Source organism: Augochlora pura, chromosome 2 (genome assembly GCF_028453695.1).
Source record: "Augochlora pura isolate Apur16 chromosome 2, APUR_v2.2.1, whole genome shotgun sequence".
NCBI lineage: Eukaryota > Metazoa > Arthropoda > Insecta > Hymenoptera > Halictidae > Augochlora > Augochlora pura.
The window spans coordinates 1,509,804-1,522,005 of record NC_135773.1 but is presented as its reverse complement, the minus strand read 5'-3'; positions in this window follow the sequence as shown (position 1 = coordinate 1,522,005).

Below are 12,202 nucleotides of genomic sequence, written 5' to 3'. Positions count from 1 at the left end.
GCGGTCCCGGGTCTCGGTTTGAAGTTGGACCGGGCAGTCGTAAAGAGGGCCGACCGCTCTCCGGAAGGCTATTACCCGGGGAGAAAAAGCTGCGGTTCATCCCCTCAACAACGTTTAGGTAAGTACCGTCAATAAAAAGAAACGCCCTTCCCGTAACAAGACCGGTGCAAGACAAACGGCTCGCCGCAGGAACGTGTGCATACGGGAGGGGCAATCAATTCCGGGAGATATTTCGAAACCGCGGCGGCCGCTTAAGCCGGCTTTATCGTATGACGTATACCGCGTGTCGTTCCGCTCGATGAGAATCGCGAAATCTTATGGGGGGGGACCTGGCTAATCTATAAAATATTGCGGATATTCCCTTACTTATGTGCTTCCCGCCGCGCGGAAACATACGCCCGACGCGGAAGAGGTCCGCTTTACCCGGGATATTCCGCCGTGCTTAACGGGCTATGATTTTTGCATGCTTAAATACCAGTCTCGGCGATTTGATCACGGTTTTCGCCCATACGTAGTGAGCAGAATTATTCAACGTTTCATTTTGATAATAATAATGATAACTCTACTCATCGACGAGATAAATCCTTTGCTATAATAGTTCAATGGTATGGTAGCAGTCACACGAGGACGGATCAAAACTTAAAATTAGGAAAACAAATAAAAGAAAAAGTATAAACTTCGATTTAAACATTTGCTAGACAAATTGTTAAAAAAATTGTTACGCTGATTTACAATTTCCAAATTTTCATTAAAATTCGCCAGAGCTAAGAACGTGTCATATAACATTTATTTTAATGCAATAAAATCCTTTAATTTTGTATAATCTTTGACGTTTCTGATGCGATCGTCAAAATGTTAAAAACGCTATTCTGTCAATACCCGTATGAACCTATCAGTCACAAAAATTTCGATTCTATTCATCGCCAAATTTATTCAGCACGCTATTCAGTTTTGGTTTCACACAGTCAAATTCCTATGCACTTCTTTGAAATATTTTTCTAACGCGAATGCGGGCACCGCAGAATTTCAGTAGCGAGCGAAATCATTGATAAACGAAGAATACAGCCGCGCCGTTACGACCGTGGCGAAACGAAAGAAGGGCGTTCAATGAAATATTTCCGATAAATTGCTCCGGCTCCCGGCTTTCAATAATAAGCGGGCTCTCGCCGAAACAGATTTTATTGAAGACCGGTCATTCGGTTACGGTGTTCATTGCGCCAACGATTTCTTTTTTTTATTTATTTCCGTTCGAGAGCGCCGCGTTCCCAATCTCATTCCTACCCATTAGTAAATCATCGGAGCTCGTCCGCCGGGGCATTTATCTTTCAATTCCGTTTCGGAATATAATTGACTCGGGCGAGACCCGTGGCCGGTATGCGCCGCCGGTATGCCGGGGCCGCTCAAGATGGCCTGAATCCCGCGCACCTTTCAGCCAGATGATAACAGTACGGCCAGAGGCAGGCCAGAGAAACCAATGAAAATACGGATACGTCTAACGAGTGTGCGCCGCTAATTAAATTTCCGTTCCCCAGTTTTGTTCGCCACCGGGTACGGTCTCTCTTCCACCATCCGCCCCACCCCGCCGTCGGTTCCTTTTTTTTCCGAACCGTACCTACTTCCCTTTTCATTTACCACACTTCCGGCCGCTTTCTTTCCCATTGTTCCCTCCACTTTCTCACCTTTTGTTTCGGCTGCTTGAAATCCCCGGTTCGTTTCCATTCAGTCGAATACTTTAGAATGGCCGCGATGTTGGCTTACCCGTTTGATGGACTTTGCAACACGATCTTCCGCGTGTGTTCAAATATAATTAGGTTATGCCGGCTTCCGACGGGTGAACCGGCTCCTTTGTCGCGATTCTAGCGATCCGTCTTTATGCGAATCATTGTTTCTTAACGTTTCGAATCTTAGCAGTAGTTCAATATTTATTCGTTGCATCAAATTAAATTATGTATTATTTTTATCGCGACTTTAAAGTTACTTTATGTACGAAATGATTAAATTAGATTTGCAAATCACTTATCTGGTGCACTAACCGAGTTGCAGTCTTTCCTCGGGTATCAATCCCCTTGATCTATATTCGTATTTTACGTTTCCGATCGTAGCCCAGCCCATAGCATGTTTCCACTTCATTCGGCTGACCATAGCCCGACCAACTTCACTTGCTTGCCCATAGGCTCTCCTTATTTCACTTGGCCAGCACCTAGCAATTTTACTCGTTCTGCTATTTCTCGTCTTATTCTACATTGCGACTATAGATTGAACACTTTACTTCTGACATCATAACTCGCCCTGCTATACGGTGTTCCCTATCACAGTACCTCGATAAGACGTCCTAGTCTATTTGACTGACTATGTAGCTATTGACCCCACCCCTTTGGGAGTTGGCCTCTCATTTTGGTATGCATGTAACCGCAACGAATTTAACAGCTACTATTAACTTATCAAGGGCTGTTTTGATACTCTAAGGGCAGTTTTGACCATCTTAATCGGCTATGCCGTTTAGCATATAATTTCAGCAATCTCGAACGAAAAAAAGTTCTTACGTTATTTTCGAATAATTTTGGTCTCGATTGCACCCGGGCTTAAAAAAGTGACGAAATTGGCTGGCGTGTAGCTGATTCCGTCGGTAACGGTGTTTTTAATTTGTGCGGCAGCCGCGCTCGTCGATCGTCGCCGACGTTGCGCTCAATTCCTCTCGCGCTTCTTCCTACATTCTGCAGCGCGGGTGGGAGGAATTTATAATGTCGCTCTCGAGCGGCGTGGATCGGGGCGTTAAAGTTAACGGCTTCCAATATCCGACGTATACGGCTGTACTGCACTCAACAGCCTGATAATGCTTTACTTGCATTATGGAAAACAGTTCGTTAAAACCGTATTATCCGCTTCGTCGAGCGACGACGCTGGCCAGAGGCTCAGCTGTGCGCCGCCAGTCTTTCGGCTGGGCGATATATCGCGATACATCGTTCCGGGGAGTTTTCACGGGAACGCTGCCGATGTCATAATGGAGATTAGAGGGAATGTATCGGGTCGTTTAATCGTGCCGATCGAGGAACCTGAAAAAGGGGTACCGAAACCGTAGCCGAGAATTCATTACGTTTTTCATCACGTTCGACCGAATCGAATTTAGGACATCTAATCTGAATTTTTAGCAACAATGCTACAAATGCATCTTGCTTTGTTATATCCCGTTCCTAATCAAAGACATTGTGTATTCAATTTTCAACTTTTATTTCGCATATTAAATTTTTCTAGACGAAATTTAATTTTTTCTTGAATTACAAATTCTTTTATATCTCGAGATTGATGTTTGTAGGTCCCGAAATGTATAAATTTTGTTATCATGGGGATCAATTTTTAATGTCATGCATGCTTGCTGCTGCCGAATCCTTAATACAGAATCTTCTCGCGCAAGTATGATAATTTAAAGCCACATAAAGATCATCCGGTGAACAAGAGATCAATTTCGTTTGGAGCTGTTGGTTCAACGAGACGCGGGTCGCTCGTCCTCTAAATTACGGAAGCGTCTCGACCGGCATTATTTCCCGTTGTTTTATGCAGCGCTTCACAATTTCCAGGATAACTGTTATTCTTCAAGCTTATTTGTAAAAACGCCGTAGATTTATGCAACGCGCGCGATGTCGTTGATTCCAAAGTCCGTAGCTGCCCACGCTCTGTTGACTTTCCCACGGACGTCGCTTGTTGCCGGGGCCTCTTTTTCTCTTAATCCGTTGTTCCAAAGGCTGCGAAATCGCGCGATAATTCCGCCGAGTGTTGAACTCGCCTCCGGGCGCGTCCGCTCGTCGATTCTATCGACGGAACCGACGGAATCGACGGAATCAAGGAAATCGCTGGGAATCGAGTAAATCGGGGGGGGGGGGGGGCGAATCGGGGGAACTCGAGAGAATCGAGGGAAGCAATATAAAACTGGCGGTGAGGCGTCACGCGAGCATATCCGCGCCTAATCCGAGGCGGAGTGCGCGAATTCGAGCCGGCATTGTTCCAGCACGCTGCCTTATCACCGTTCTCCAATTCCCTTTGGAAGTGTCCCCTACACCTCGAAGGAATCTCCCTTGAGTTCTCAAGGCTTCGGCCGGAGAGCCAACTCGATCTTCCGCCGTGTCGTGTATCCACGCCCACCAGGCTGCGCCGAGTCGATGGCCATTGTACTTTAAACAAAGCGGCCGGCGTGAATTGTACGGGATTTAATGAAAGAAGATCGGCCCACCCTTCTATCCGACCGACAGAATGGCGGCCACTGTCGGCTGCCTCTAACCGGCACCGATTTCTAAATTATTGAGGAGAACCGCGGACGCCGAACCCGCCGACCCGCCGACCGTGGAATCTGTTAAACGAACTGTGAACCCGCAACCGAGAATTTTCTCTACTCCGCCCGGAGTGCGAAGAATGCGTAAAATTCCTCTTTCTGCGAGAGTCGAGGAATTAATAGATTCATCTGCCGCGCCGGCGCAGAGAAAAATGATCGAAAACAACGCAACGACTCCACTTTCCTAAAGGATCTTCAACGCATAAATAATGTGCAGCTTTTTCGGGTAATTTCTTCCAAATAACTATACGAATTCTTGTTCTTCAGTTTTCCTGAAATTTTAGCCATGTGATGAAAATTGTTCACTGTCAATGTTTGACAGTATTGAAGTCAGTGCAGATACTTGTTAAAAGTATTCTCACATTCGTAAGTATATATTAACGAGAAAGAAATACTAATTGCTGTAGAAGTTAAAGAAGCAATTACTGCCAAGAGTTTCAAACAAAGATAACAATAGTGTGGATAATGGCACATGGATTTAGTGACAGAGCCACAAGAAATTCGATTTCTACGGTAAACTGTGCTACAGATTTTTGAATGACAAGAAAAGTCGAATATATATATTCCAACCTATGCATAAATTCTTCTGAAACATCAACCAAGCACCGTTTCGATGATCGCGGTTACTTGGCGCGCGCTGAAACTCCATACTGCATATCTTTGTCAAAAGTTCCGGAATTTTGCGGAGAAAACGGGCGTCGCCGACGACGGATGCGGGAGGGTACGGCTTAACGACGACGGACGGACGGACGGACGGACGGACGGACGGAAGACCGGGGGATAAGGGAGAAACGAGTTGAACTTTTTGACGACTGGTAGCGCCGAGCTGCGAGATAAACGTGTTGCCGGTTTACGAGTGCCGGCAGTGACAGTAGATAGCGGCCCGGCTGGGTCAGCCGTTCCGACAGTGGTGTAACGACTTGTTTTGTCAGGCGGCCGGCTACGAAGGCACAAATCACTCACGCGACAACGGAGATCGAAGGGAGAGGGCGAAACGATCGGGACAGTCTATCACGGGAATCGCTCCGACGGCCGGCCGGCCGAAGTGTTTTCGAGCGGGCACGCCTCTGATCAACGGAGATCCCCCTGCCGCGGGAATCCGGGAACCCTGCAGGTTATGATGTTATTAGCTCGGCCAGCCAGTCTTATCGCAAGTTTCAACGTTTCAAAGCCACTCCATTCAATTAAGCTTTGGGAAACATCGGGCCGCGGGGGCGATTCACTCGATGACGTGTCGTAACGGTGCCTTTTTACGGCGCTCTATTTCACTAGCATGGACTTAAAGCGTCAGTTACGAGACGCTGTCGTTAGAACATAATTTTATGTGTTACATCGGTAACTGTTTATTGGCATAACTATTTTGCAAATATTTCGAAAGTTCAGAAGAAGAAGACAATTCGTAAGTTCGCTAAATTAACAGAGAATAGATGGACGTCAATTTTATTGTGACAAACAAGTGAAATCGCGCTTAAAAATTGTACTTTTACTTAAAGATATCCAACTATGAGAGTGTCTTTCTTTTTTAATAAATAAACATCTTAACATTAATTAACTCTGCTGAAACATCTACTCTCCACTCTAAAAATGCTGGAATGTTCTCGCAGTTAAAAATATACAAATATGCATGGCAGAAAGATCCATGAGTATATTTTTTATTCAGAGTGTATGCGAATAGCTGCGTAAACAGTTTTCGGTAATTATGTCGACGGAGAACGTAGAATCGGGCACAAGTGTCACACCGATAGTGGGAGAATTTTTATGGCGCAGCCTACGGCGGCACAATGGTGGCGATTATATTTGGCAATATATAGGAAATTGAAAGCTAATTGCATTGAGAATTAAAGGCACCCTCGCAGCTCGTTACAACGTAATACCGCGTACGCACCGGCGCCTGGGGATCAATAAAACCATTTTAAGCCGATTTCGCGTTCAGCGAATAAACGAACTTCGGTTACGCGTGGCTGAAGTAAAATAATTATTCCACTGTTACTAGCGCGTTGAAGGAGATTATTAAATATCAGGATGCCAGACAGATGACGTGTCATGATTTCAACCGTGCGCGGTTCATTAATTTCTAACACGACCCGACGCGACGTTCCAAAGAAGACTATCACCGCGCTCGCTATATTATTCGACGGATCTTTCGTTTTCGTTCGTTCCGCGAAACGCGATTTGCAATTTTTGCGACACTTCGTTCCGCGCGATGTTCTACAATGTTTGCAGTTGTACGCGCAATCCCGCGGTGTTATTGTTTTTCTATTTTTCAGGGGTGAGCAGCCGTCGGTACATTTTTGTTCATTTGTAAATTGCATCAGACCGAACTTTCCTGGCACACATGTTTCTGCTCTAGGACCACTCGTTGCACGCAGAAACTGTGATGTGCAACGTTTTATACCCGGTAAAACAACTGCTACAATGGCTGCACGTTGTTTTTAATCCGTGTACCACTCCCGTTCCACCGTGATACTAAATGTTTAGTCGCGATACGTGATCGTTTCTGATATGCATGAATAGCATACAATTTCTCTACACTGTTGCAGCTTGATGCTTTTATAATGCGTTGCTGATAAATTCTTTGATATAATGTCAACTCTATCTTGCTATAATATAGACAATAAAACGACATAAATCAATTAAAAATTATCATCTATTTCGCAATATATGTTCTTTCAGGAATCTATCGGAACGTTACAATTGCCATGACTTTTCATTACCACGCTTTTGAGCTTGAAAAATTCTTTTTGATATCTACCAACTGGACAAATGAAATTTAATTATTGTACACATAGTCGAGCTAGATTCACTCGGAAGACTATGGATTTTATACATTTATGACAAGAATGAGTATGACGAATACAAGTCTGGAACGATATTGGAAGAATTTAAAGATAATGTTACGACGTAAAAATGATCTGTTATTGGTTAAAACTCGATTCTCAACTTTCTTAACCCTTTCTACTCGAAGCCATTTTAAGCCTAGATCTAAAATAGTTATTTTAACCAGCTGCATTCCCATTTTATGTAGTTATATTTATATTATACTATACTTAGTAATTTAACAATCTTTTAAATAAAAGGGTTTTTAATAAAGTCAAAATTATTTTGGAAATGATATAACGATTTTCATTGCCACCTCAGAGGCGCCAGTCGCGTGTTAAGGGTTAACCCTGTGCACTCGGAGCCATTTTAATTGTAAAGGGCATAGCCGATTAAGATGGTCAAAACTGCCCTTAGAGGTTTTTCAATGAGTCATACACCGTTCGATAGCTGACCAATAAAAACTCATCTGTGCAAAATTTTAACCCTGTTACTTGTCCGTGAGGGTTCATGGCATTTCCATTCTATTGAACAAAATAAATTTTTACGCATACAAAATTTATTCTTGTGACTCTTACCAACAGCTTTACCACTTGACAATTTTTTAAATCCTAAACCTTAATATTGCAAAAATTATTTTTGAATGAAATAGAATAATTTTAATGGTGACTTAGAGTCACCACTCGAGTGTTAAGGGTTAATTGTATGTAACTCATAACAACATGAAACGATTTCGCTAAATATATGCATATAAGTATGCATATAAGTTATCCAGATCTAGAAAAGTGGTCGGGTTAAGAGGTCGAGACCGTCGCAGTCCGAGACACGAGACTACACGCGAGACTCTTCCCCGAACTTTCACAGAGTTGTAACAGAGGCCGGCGATCCCTGGGTCGCGATGCAAACCAACAAATCGATACATACCGTCGGTCGGCCGCCCCTAAATGCCTCGGCACGGCAAGAAAAACCGGGAGTTTCCCCCGTGGAAACTTCGGCAAGCTGGCGTGCACGAAGGGGTTAATCGTCCGAGTTCGTAGAAATTTCTCGAGCGGCCGCGGTTCCACGAGAAAGAAAGCAGACCGGCAGGAAGCGGACAGGAACCGGATGCCGCGGCGCGGCGGCGCGGCGGACCGACGAAGTTTCGGGCTTTCGCAGCCCTCTACGCGGAAACGTTCTCTGATCTATCGCTACTTTAAACCAAAGGGAAAGCTGCGGCGATCCCGTGGAACGCGCCGGTTCTAAACGAGTGGAAATCGAACTTTTCCAATTGATTCGACTTAAACTGGCGAAGGGAACCGCCGCCGCCGCCGCCGCGCCGCGCCGCTGGAAATCGCTCGGTCCGTGCACCGGCTACCTCACCCTCTCCTCGCCCCCTTCCTTTCTCCTACTTGTCCTTTCCCTCCCCCCTTTCTCGTACTCCAACTTTTACTTTCTCGTCCTTTTCTGCCGCCTTCGACCGACCTCGCCTCCATTTTTCGATTCAACCGCGACTCCCGCTGCGAAATATCGCGGCAACTTCGACCTCCTTCTTCCTAGATCCTATTTCACCGGACGCGAGATCGTGCTTCCGGTTTTTGTTGCCGGCTTAACGACACTTCGAATGTTTAATTACCGCGGGAACCTTGGCGGTTTTTTCTTTTGCTTCTTTCATGCGAAGTATTCGAATTTTTCAGAGACTTATTGATTTATGTAGGTGTCAATGAAATTGGTGAATAAACCTAAGTATCGCTTTCTATGCTATCTAAAGGTGATAAACGATTATATAAACATAAGTCGTGGAACTCTTCGTTTGCGAAATTTGATGTTCAAGAATAGTATCGTAAAGAAAATGATTTGCGGAAGGACTGAGTCTAAAGAAGGACTAAATTTCTAGTATCTCTTAAAATGCAGAAAATCTTTATATACGGATATACATAGCATATCTCTTTTGTATTAACCCTTTGCGTTCGAATGGTGAGTCTGTGGCACCACTAAAATTGTAATTATTTTATATACCAATTATGTTTAGATTTAAAAGATCGTCAAATAGTGGAACTGTTAATACGAGTAACAAGAATCAATTTTGTATGCATGAAAGTGCACTCTGATCCATAGAATGCAAATACTATGATCCAGAAAAATCATTTCTCATTTACCGTAAAAATGGCTTCTAGTACAAAGGGTTAACATATGAAAAATGGAGATCAGCATTTGTACCGTTTCATAGTAACGACAACGGTTTATATTTTTAAGAAACGTGCACGACTGAACTATACGTAAGACAGATTTGGATGCTCGTAGAAAATCAGCGCATGGAATTCACACGATCGGATCCGTCTAAATTAAAACGCTTTACGAAGATCATTTCTCAGGAAAGTTGTCTTCGGCTGGGCGAACTTCGTCAGGCCGGGAGCAATAGAAAAACTTTTCCACGCAGCGAAGTTGGAGCCGGTACGATTTCGCAGTGGCAGAATGAAATACCAAACACACGATACCCGGCACCACATTCATTTCACCGTGCTCCGCGGAACTATATAATCGCGGTTCCATTATTTTTCGAAGTCCTGCGACGAGCCTTCCTCGACTTCGGCCGAAAGTTTCAGCGCCGTAGAGAAGACGGGGCCGGAAAACTAATTTCGGCGGCTCGGCGGCTCGGCGGCTCGGCGGCTCGGCGGCGCGATGAGAACGGAATAGCCGAGCGCGCGATCCGGGAGAAGAGGGAACGGGTGCGTAATGTTACTTCGAGAGACAAAACCAACCGCGGAGATGATGCGCGATAAGGGCTCGTGGAGCACGCGCGCACCGCGTCCCGTCGCCCAGAGAGATTGTCAGGCCAATAATGCATTTCTCGCGGAAAAATCCAGCAAAGAGTACGTTCGGTCCAGAGATTTAGTCATTTAAAATGCATAGAGTTCATCACTTATTCTCAGACGGCTGCCGCACCCCGCGTAGCCAGGTATTGCAACCTTACCTCGCCCTCTGCCCTTTGCGAGCCCGCCGTCCTACGGAAAACCCTCGCGAGCAACGTGTTTTCATGCCCGTGACTCTTACGTTGTTTCGCCCCAGACTTGCTTTCCCTGACGTTTTATATTGTCAGAAATGGTCCTCGCCGCGACGCGACGCGTCGTTGCGCCGTATCGAGGCCCCGGCCATCGAATTCTGCATGGAAACTGCTGGGTGGTCGAGCTTGATCCGCCATTTGTTGCATTGCTAAACATTTCGTACCTATCCGACGTTCAATTCTTTTCCGTCTTTTGAAATTCTTTCGGTTTTAGTATTATTCTCTAATGTTGAAATAATTGCTGTGGATTTTATACATTTGTAATCAAAATTAGTTTGAAAGGCAAGCAGTAAAAATATTTAAAAGAAAAGGAAGAATATTTTTACAATTTATTTAGATTTATATTGTTTTTATTGTCACAGTTGCTACAATAATGTAATTTATTCAATGAATTTTCACGAAAGCGATTTTATATTTGTCATAATTGAAAATGAGAAATTGGTCATCTAACTATGGTAGGTTTCTTGTTAAATATATTTTTATACCATTTATATTGTTTTCAGTCTCTAACACATATTAGGAAAGGAAATAAATTAGATTATTAAAACGATTTAACAACGCGTAATCTGCACGTTCGTTTGGTACGAATCTTTCCACGCGAACATTTTCAACCAACAATATCAGTCAAAAGAGAGAAAAGTGAAATGTACGTCTAGATTTAACATTTGTCAATTTCCATCGGTTTCGCCTCGGTTTCAATATTTCACGAGATTTTCAGAAAGTGTGGCGCATTCGCGTCGCGCTCGTCGAGCAGAGGTTACAAACCTTTGTCAATTTTTGTAATTTCGCTCGATGACACCGGCTCGGCAAGCGAGAGCAGGGATTACATCGCGAAACGAACAAATGCAACGATGGGATATTGCCAGTCGATTATGCGGTACCTCTGGCAAAATTCGAGCGGAAAGTAAAAGCTGACGCTTTTAGAGGGCGGCCTTTAAGGGAGACGTCAATTATTAACGACACGTATTACCGATCGATAGGTCGTTTTATCGTGCTTTCAACGCGATGGAATTGTCCCTTTGCCGGCTTTGCGAGCGTTAATTCGGTAAAAACGTTTCTCGAAATTTTATTACACCTGACACGTCGCTCTCTGTCGCGAGCCCTGTTTGGCGAAACGGTCGTGGATCTATTACACCGCGCTTAAATAAATTACACCGTCATTGCGACACTTGTGTCACCGGCGTGTCCTGTCCTCTGTAATCGGCAATTATTAATTCGCCAATCTGCGTCGCGAAAGAAGCGTCTCGAATAATGTACGAGCGATCGATTATTCACAAAGATCCGGGCGACTACAATGCCGTTTTATAAATATTTTTAGTATTACATTCGCTCGTCGTTGTTGCAATATTTTGCATCTTTTTTTCTGGAACGTTGTTATTCGATGAACTTTCATCTGTTTACAAAATTGCTTCGCTATTGTCCACAGTATTGAAGTGAAATTCATGAATTTTTATTTCAATTAATTGTCATCATTAAATCATAACATGTTAAAGCAAAGTGCGAAGCCGCGGCTCGATCGGATATGTAGCTTCTTTCACCGGGTCTCCCGTAAAATTCAGCGAGCGGAGACAAAAGGATGTTGCGGCGAAATGCGGGTTAGGCTTAAGGCACCGTGACAAATGCGAAATCCTGATAGCATAACTCGCGAAACGGTAGAAACTATAAAAAAACAGGTGAAACGCCGAGGCGAGCGAAACCTGACGCGAGACCCGACCCGGCGGTGAAATATCGCGCGCCGCTGAGATTTTATATTTCCCTTGCCCTCTGACCCTGCGGCTCGCCTTTCGCGCCCCCGTATAATGGTTTAATTGGACTCCAACACATACGTCTAACAATTAACCGCACACGCGGGAACGCCGCGGCACGGTCTCCCTTGAACGCGCGCGGCAACGGCTAAATGTCACCATAAAGCCGAATTATATTCGGATTAAGCACAGTAAAAATATATTTCCCCCGGTGACGGTAACCAGGCTTTCCGCTCGGCGGACCTTCCCCTCGTTCTTATCCGCGATGATTTTGTT